Source organism: Anastrepha ludens, chromosome X (genome assembly GCF_028408465.1).
Source record: "Anastrepha ludens isolate Willacy chromosome X, idAnaLude1.1, whole genome shotgun sequence".
Lineage (NCBI taxonomy): Eukaryota > Metazoa > Arthropoda > Insecta > Diptera > Tephritidae > Anastrepha > Anastrepha ludens.
The window spans coordinates 10,915,991-10,924,205 of record NC_071503.1 but is presented as its reverse complement, the minus strand read 5'-3'; the positions used below and the strand labels follow the sequence as shown (position 1 = coordinate 10,924,205).

The 8,215-nt window shown below is 40.2% G+C and overlaps 1 non-coding gene across 1 annotated transcript; it reads right to left on the bottom strand.

Annotated features, from left to right (window-relative positions):
* Positions 1-8,090: 8,090 nt before the first annotated feature.
* Positions 8,091-8,215, bottom strand: LOC128870526 (U5 spliceosomal RNA). Its single transcript, XR_008455399.1, has one exon. It is a non-coding gene; the product is annotated as a U5 spliceosomal RNA (small nuclear RNA).

Sequence of the window (8,215 nt, the reverse complement as noted above, 5' to 3'; positions counted from 1 at the left end):
ACTTTTGTGGTGCCAATTATTCGTCGAAAGCGTATGAGGCAGTTCGAGTTTCAACACACACAGCTCCCACCACAATCGATTTTTTGAAGAAACTGTTTCCTTGTCGTTTTATGTCGAAAAATGGCGATTTTGAATGGCCACCGCGTTCGCCCGATTTAACGCAACCTGACTTCTTCTTGTGCGGATATTTAAAATCAAAAGTTTATGTTAATAAGCCAAAGACCATAGAAGAGCTCAAGAACAACATCCGTGAGGAAATAGCCGCTATTCCAGCCGAAATGTTAGCTAAAACTATGGAAAATGCTGCAAAACGGGCACAATACACCGTACAGGCTTAAGGCGGTCATTTGAGAGATATCATATTCAAAAAGTGATGTCAACAAATCTACTTGAACCAAATAAAATTATTATTACCGTCAACATAAAAATAAAGGGGTTTTTCTTTGATTTAAAAGAAAACACATAGGTCCCAGTATAACAGTTGGGTGTTTATTTATGTAGATACGGACAAATTATAAAAAACACGTTCACAGATATAAAACTCGTATATACCTTCTGCTCAAATATGAACGAGACGTTATCAATAAAACGGTCCGCGGATGACATATGGCAAAAATAATTTTTTTGTTTTTTGGTAAACAAGTCAAGCTCGAGTGTGTTCTTCGAATTTAACGATGGAAATTCAAGTTGAATAAAGAATTTGTTTGAAATTTTGTTATTCAACCCAATTTCGGCTTCAGACGCCTTAAAAATGTTGCAGACAACCTATGGGGACTCTGCTCTATCGCGTGCACGTGTTTTCCAGTGGAAAACATTTTGAGACAATTGAAGTCATAAAAGAGAATTCGAAGAACACACTCGAGCTTGACTTGTTTACAGTAGTACAGAAAACAAACTATGTGGCATATCACGCTGAAATTTGCCATGTAAGCTTATAACAGTCCTACCAAAAAAACAAAAAATTTATTTTTGCCATATGTCATCCGCGGACCGTTTTATTGATAACGTCTCGTTCATATTTGAGCAGAAGGTACACCAAATAAACTCGAAGACATAACACAACCAGAAAGACAGTTAGAATTAGTTAAACAAACACACGAGCGAGCACTCAGGGGATACAAAAATAATGCAAAACAACTAATTATTAGAAACATCTCCAAATGGCATTGGTAGACGAAAACTCTAACCGCGGAAAACCAGTGCTTGACAAATGGTCAGAGATTGAGGCACGGTTGTCTCGCATAGTCGTTGACCATGTCATGGCGAACCCGGAGGGCCAAACACCAGGTTTCGACTCGGTGGAGGTAGTCCGCGGTTACCGTGTCATTAAATGCGATGACCAATTCTCACTGCATTTCCTGACAAACGTGATTGGTAAAATCCAGAACAGCTGGGAAGGCTTGAAACTCATGCTAATTCCGGCTAGCGAGATTCCACGAAGGCCGAGGGCTCGCATCTGGGTACCAAACATGGAGTTTGATGCCAATCAACTAATCCCCTACCTTCAGGCGCATAATCGCTCGGTGCCGATGACCGATTGGTCGATCATCAAAGCGGAGGCTCCGCAAAGGCACAGCAGGTCATTCCTCCTTCTAATTACAGAAGAGAGTCTGGAACCACTGGAAAAAGTGAGAAAAAAACTTTAGTTTGGGATCAGGAAGACCCAGCTGAAGATATTCCGTTCTGCAAGCCCGGAAGAGGAGCAGGATGAGGTCGATGGTGCCAACGAACTGCTGACTGGCATGCAGCGAGATGACACCGAGTCCGAAAAAGGAAACCAATAAACATGGGTTTAAAGGTTGTCAAAATTAATCTGCAGCATTCACGGTGTGCAACGGATAACCTAACCGTTCTCCTGGCGGAGGAGGACGTGGACATCGCACTAATTCAGGAACCCTGGGTGCGGAGCACCGAGGTGAAAGGGTTCACTGGGAAAACCTACAATATCTACTATAAACGGATAGAAGGTAATCCCAGAACATGTATTGTAGCTAAAAAACATTTAAACACATTTTTAATTCCATTATATAGTTCACAGGATGTTACGGCTGTTGAGGTGGAAGCCACTGACGGAGTCAGAATAACACTTGCCTCTATATACATGGCACACGAAAGTCCAGCACCGCCTGAGGAGGCTCGTAAACTTGTGCAGGAAAATCCAAACAAAACCCTGCTTCTCGGATGCGATGCCAATGCAAGGCATGCTCTATGGGGAAGCTCCGAAACAAACGACCGAGGTGAGTCTCTTTATGATTTCATAATTAACACTAACTTGTCGGTATGTAATAGGGGTAACACTCCCACTTTCACCTTTCCAAGTACGGAGTACTTCAGGGGATGGGAGGAAGTGATCGATGTTACCCTAATGTCTGAAAATCGCTCAGTAAGGTTAGACAATTGGAGGGTATCTGATAAAAGGTCTTTTTCGGATCACAGCTGGATCCTGTACGATCTGGATTTTAATGTTGATCCGCCCTTACCGTATATGAATCCACTAAGAACCAACTGGAAAAGGTTCAGAAACATAGTCAATAAAAGGATAGGAGAGATTCCCATCCACAAAATCACTCTCACCGAAAACCTTGAGAGTAGGGTCACAACACTGGAGAAGGCATTTAGTAGGGCCTACAAAACGTCCTGCCCCATAAAATTTAGCAAAAAATCCCATCCCCCTTGGTGGAGCAGTGAGCTCTCAAAACTAAGGGAAAAATCTAGATCAACGTTTAACCTCAGCTACTCGCCAGGAAATTGGAAATTGTACAAAGAGAGTCGGAGACAGTACAAGAAGGCAATTAGGGCCGCCAAGAAAGAGAGCTGGAGCGAATTTTGTTCGTCAATCGAATCCACCAGGGATTCTGCCAGGCTTAGCCGTGTTCTGTCGAAAGATCATTCAATGGTACTTGGACAGCTACGACAGAAGGATCGCTAGAAGTTCTGCTAAACACGCATTTCCCGGGGTGCAGCGTCCACGAAAGTGGGAGGGGAAGTATAATATAATCCACATCACCTTGCAAAAGAAATAATTAAAAAGGAGAAAGTTGCATGGGCAATTAAATCTTTTTCACCTTTTAAATCTCCGGGGCCAGATGGGATCATCCCAAAGATGTTACAGGAAACCTTGGACTGTATCCTACCGTGGCTAGAGGAAATTGTTAAAGCGTGTTTAAACCTAGGTCATATTCCAGATAGCTGGAAACTAGTCAAGGTCGTCTTCATTCCAAAAATAGGCAAGAGGGGACATGAACCAGCGAAGGACTATAGGCCAATCAGTCTTTCGTCTTTCCTGTTAAAAACCTTTGAAAGACTTTTGGATATATACCTATCTTAGAAGCTCTTTGGAGAGCTCTGTTATATCTACTGCACAACATGCGTACCTTAAAGGCAAATCTACGGAGACAGCGCTTCACGAGGTAATCCGAACAATAGAGGGCTCTCTAGAGAACAAACTTTATACCATGGCGGCATTCTTGGATATAGAAGGCGCCTTTAACAATGTTAGTACAGATGCGATCCAACGGGCGTTGATAGACTTAGAGGTAGACAATTGCATTAGTAATTGGGTCATCTCTATGCTAGAAACCAGGATCATCAAAGCTAATATGGGTAATATCAATATAACCAAGAAGGTCCACAGAGGCACAGGGGGGAGTATTGTCTCCACTTCTCTGGTTATGCGTTATTAGCAAAGTATTAACAAAACTTAATAGAGGTGGGGTAAAAGCGGTGGCGTACGCTGATGCTGTGGTGTTAATGGCGTCAGGACTGTGTCCTAATACGATCAGTGGGATCATCTAAAGGGCATTAGGCGAGCTTAACTCTTCGGCCACAGGCTGTGGCCTAGGCTTAAGCCCACGTAAAACAGAACTTATGCTTTTCACCATCAGATATAAGGTACCAACTTTTACCCTACCAAATATTAACGGACAAACTCTCTCACTATCACGCAGCGCAAAGTACTTAGGGGTAATTCTGGACTCCAAACTAAGCTGGAAATTAAATGTTGAAGAACGGGTAAGGAAGGCAGAAATTGCTTTATATGCCTGTAAACGTATACTTGGAAGAAGATGGGGCCTTCAACCAAAGCAGACATTATGGCTGTATAAGACGGTTATACGACCTATTCTATCGTATGGTTCGGTAGTTTGGTGGAAGGCTCTGGGGAGAGAGTACAATACCAAACTACTCGGCAGAATACAAAGATCAGCATGTGCAATAACGGTCGGTGCAATCAGATCATGTCCTAGAGAGGCTCTCAATGCACTGACACACGTTATTCCAATAGACCTACATATTAAGAAGACGGCAACCATGAGTGCATTTAGGTTAAACGAAGCGGGTCGCTGGAGAGAAAAAACTTATGGTCATGCTAGTCTATTATTGCGACAAACTCAGTTAATCTCGGTGAGAACTGACTACATCGTTCCGACCGTAACTTTCAATAGGAATTTCGCCACTCTCTTTCCAACTAAGGAAGAATGGAAAAAGGGATTATCTCTAAACAACTTCGACACTACAGTCTATACGGTATATATTCTCACAGACTCAAAATTGAGAAATCTGTGCGTCTCCCTAATACCAGCAGTGTCTTCCAGGTGGAAGAACTGGCAATTGGGGAAGCCTGTAGGCTACTAATCGCAGATTTTTCTTTTAAGGGTAATATCGCATATCAGATAGCCAAGCTGCAATCCAGGCACTGGGTTCAGCCACAACAACCTCCAAAGTGGTGGAACAAAGCAGGAATAGCCTCACCATCTTGAGTGAAAACCATAAAGTTACCTTAATCTGGGTCCCGGGACATCGGAACATTGAAGGTAACGAAAAAGCAGATGAACTGGCAAAAGGGGGATCTGCCATGAATAACGCTCTTGCAGAATCGGTACTCACACCATTAAGTGCAGTCAAAGCACAATTTCCCAAAAATACCTCCGAATCGCAGACTGTAGGTGGAAAGTCCAGACGAAATGCAAAATTAGCAGAACGTTATGGCCCACCTACAACCTCAAGCAATCGTCGGCATTAATAAGAATGAAACGACGGGACGCCTGGAGACTAACGGCAGTCATAACTGGCTTTTAGTCTATCGGAGAATAAGCAGCCAAAATGGGTATCCCTCACAATACATACCGTCACAGTTGTAAACAACCGGAGAAAAAGGAGACAATCTTCCATTTCCTCTGTGAATGCCCTGCCCTATGGAAGGACAGAATGTTAACCCTAGGCCAACCGCTCTTCGAGAATCTCGAACAACTATCTGGCTTAGACGTTAACAACCTAATAAGGTTCCTTAACCGCACAGACTGGATATAGTTATGCTGTAAATAACCGTTAAACAAGTTGGTAACGAGGACGTGGCAACAAAATGGTGCGGAAGCGCTAGTTGGATTCTGGAAGAATCACCACTTTAACCAACCAACCAATTAGAAGAATACTATTGACCGAACATAAAACAACAATGTAAGGCACATAACGAAAAGTGAGCAGCTTGTTTTTACGGCAAATACGAACGTAGTCCCACAAGAGAACCATTAAAATAATCAGACGTACCAACACAACCAGGGGAATACATACATTTAGATATTTATTTTAATGAACACAAAACATATTTAGTAGCAGTAGATAAATTCTCAAAATACATAACTATCAGACAATTAGGCTCCAAAACAGATATGGACAAAAGAGTAGAAGAAACTCTTGTCAACAATTTTTCGAACTGTAAACGACTCATGACAGATAACGAAAGGTGTCTTAATACACCAATGTGAAAACAAATATGTATAAAATACAATATCAACAAAATACAGACACCAATATATAGATCAAAGGCAAACAGCCAGGTAGAATGAACGCTTAATTCCATATTAGAATTGGCAAGAATATTAAAAATAAAGAATTCAACATCAGCAACCGAGGAGCTATTTGTAGCTATAAAGGAATTAAACAACACAACCCATACCAAACAGAAAAAAAACAAAGGATACACATTTTAACCTAATAACATACAGATAGGTGTATGCATATTGGGACGGTTATTGGAACTCGTACACAGGTTACGCAGTCATTTTAGCAGGAGGAATATTTTCAGTAGTACGGAGACGGAGTAAATGGCGTTTACATCAGTAGTAAAATAAGCCGTTTACTTCAAGCAGTTGTAACGAGAAATGAACTGAATGTGTCCAGATACAATCGCTATACATGGGGACAATTTAAACGCAACGAATTTAGTAAAAAATTCAGTGTATTACTCACGTAGCAAACACATCGACATAAAATTTCATAACGTCAGCGATGTTTATCGTAGAGACTAAATAGTGTTGGAAAATTGAAGTAGTAGTAATATGATCACAGATATTAATCAAAAATTTTGCTAAGCCTAGTCATTAAAAGTTTACTAATGTTTTGGGTTTAAATTAAAGAAATATTTTCATGCATAAATATGTATATTGAGGGAGAGTGTTGAAATGCAACCCTGAAACGATTCACATATTCATGCAACTGTGTACATACAGTGGCTTATTTCATGCAGTTTCAGTTTAAGTCATTTAAATTATTGCGGATGAAAAATTGTCGCAATTTAAAAAAAAATTTAATGTAAATATTTGATTTACTAACATAATGAGTAGAGCAGAATTTGTGGAAATATAGTCCCACTCACACCACGGGATGAAACGCAACCACAATGTGGTATCTTTGCTCACAACTTATTTCATGCAAGCACTTGTTTATGTTGTGGCGGCGGCTAGTCGCTTGGTTAACGGTATTTGAATTTCTAGTTTATGTAACTAGCGCACAGTTATTGTTCTGTACAATTTTTAGTATGTTTGTGATCGCCAAGTCGACAATATAAAAATATATATTGTAAAAAATGGGCCGACGGACTAGGATTGAACAGATTGAATAAGATTTTTGACGAACGTGATGAGCGTTTAATTGTTCAAAAATAAAAGAAAACCCAATGCTGTCGGCTCCAAAACTGCTAAACGAAATTCAGCAGGAAGTAGGCAAATCCTACTGCGCCGAAACAGTGCGACGGGTACTACGTGAGAAGAACTTTAATGGTCGAGTAGCACGAAAGAAGCTATTCAACCTATTCGGCTCAGATGGAATGTCTTACGTCTGGCGGAAATCTAATACAGAGCTCCACAAGTGCAACATAAAACCGACTGTGAAACATGGTGCTGGAAGTATAATGGTATGGGCATGTATGTCAGCAGCCGGAGTAGGAAATTTAGTGATTGTCGAGGGTATTATGGACAAAACAATGCACCTCAATATTCTAAGAGATAATCTACTCCAAACTGCTGCGAAACTTGGAGTACCTCAAAATCTCCATTTCTACCAGGACATTGACCAAAAACATAAGGCGGCAATCGTGCAGACATGCCTCATATGGAACTGTCCACAATTAATGCAACCACCGGCTCAATCACCTGACATGAACGTCATCGAGAATTTATGATCGTTACTGGAAACAAAAATCCGCACACATCCCATAAGCAATAGAGATCAGATAAAAACCATAATTTTGGAGGAGTGGAACAAAATCGGACCAGAAGTAATGAAAAAGCTAGAGGAGTCAATGCCAGAAAGGTTGAAAGCTGTAAATAAAACCAAGGGATACCACACAAAGTACTGAATCATTTTTAAATCATTAGTTTAACTTAAATTTAAGAAAAAATGAATACTGTATGAAATAAGCTGCGACATAAAATTTTGAACTGTTCTGTGTTTCTCTTTTTTCTATTTTTTATTTAAAGCTTAAAAATATATATGAAGTTCCTTTTTTATACTGCAATTGCGTATAAATTATTTGATATTTAAATTAAAAAAAAGTTTTAGCTTTCAAAATACAGTATTCGAAGTTTTAGGAGTTCACCGGCATGAAATAAGCACGCATATAAGCTGGTGGACAGCAAATGCATGAGCGAGTCGACGGGCTTAACGTCCGACGCATTTGCACCATTTTGTATAGCCAAGTTGAGAAAGCAAAAAAGAGAAATGAATTTGGTTTTTACATTTATGGATTTCATTACTTCTTTTTTTGCACCTTTGAGGCCAAAATATTTCGAGTTTGTTTATCTTACACGATTTTTTAATTTTTTGGAACATATCCCCAAATTTACCATATGTATAATTTTTTTTCCGAGTGGTCCTCTTCACGGAAATCTTTAGTAAAAAGCGAACGATTTGTTCGTCAGCTGAAGAGAAGCCACAGGAA